Source organism: Wolffia australiana, chromosome 18, assembly GCF_029677425.1.
Source record: "Wolffia australiana isolate 7733 chromosome 18, ASM2967742v1".
Classification (NCBI taxonomy): Eukaryota; Viridiplantae; Streptophyta; class Magnoliopsida; order Alismatales; family Araceae; genus Wolffia; species Wolffia australiana.
The window spans coordinates 10,390,052-10,390,354 of NC_135852.1; positions in this window are offsets into that span (position 1 = coordinate 10,390,052).

Sequence of the window (303 nt, forward strand, 5' to 3'; positions counted from 1 at the left end):
CTCTATCTCTTCCTCTTTATCTCTCTCCCTCTATCTCTCTCTACCGCTCTCTCTCTTCCTCTTATCCTCTCTAGTCTCTATCTCTCCCTCTCTCTCTACCACTCTCCCTCTTTCACTCTATCTCTCTCCCTCTCTCTCTCTCCACCGCCCTCCCTTTTTCACTCTATCTCTCTCTCCCTCTCTCTCCCTAACGCTCTCCCTCTTTCTCTCTATCTCTTCCCCTCTCTCTCTACCGCTCTCCCTCATTCTCTCTATCTCTCTCTCTCTCTATCTCAATTTCTCTCTTTTTCTCGCTCTCTCTCT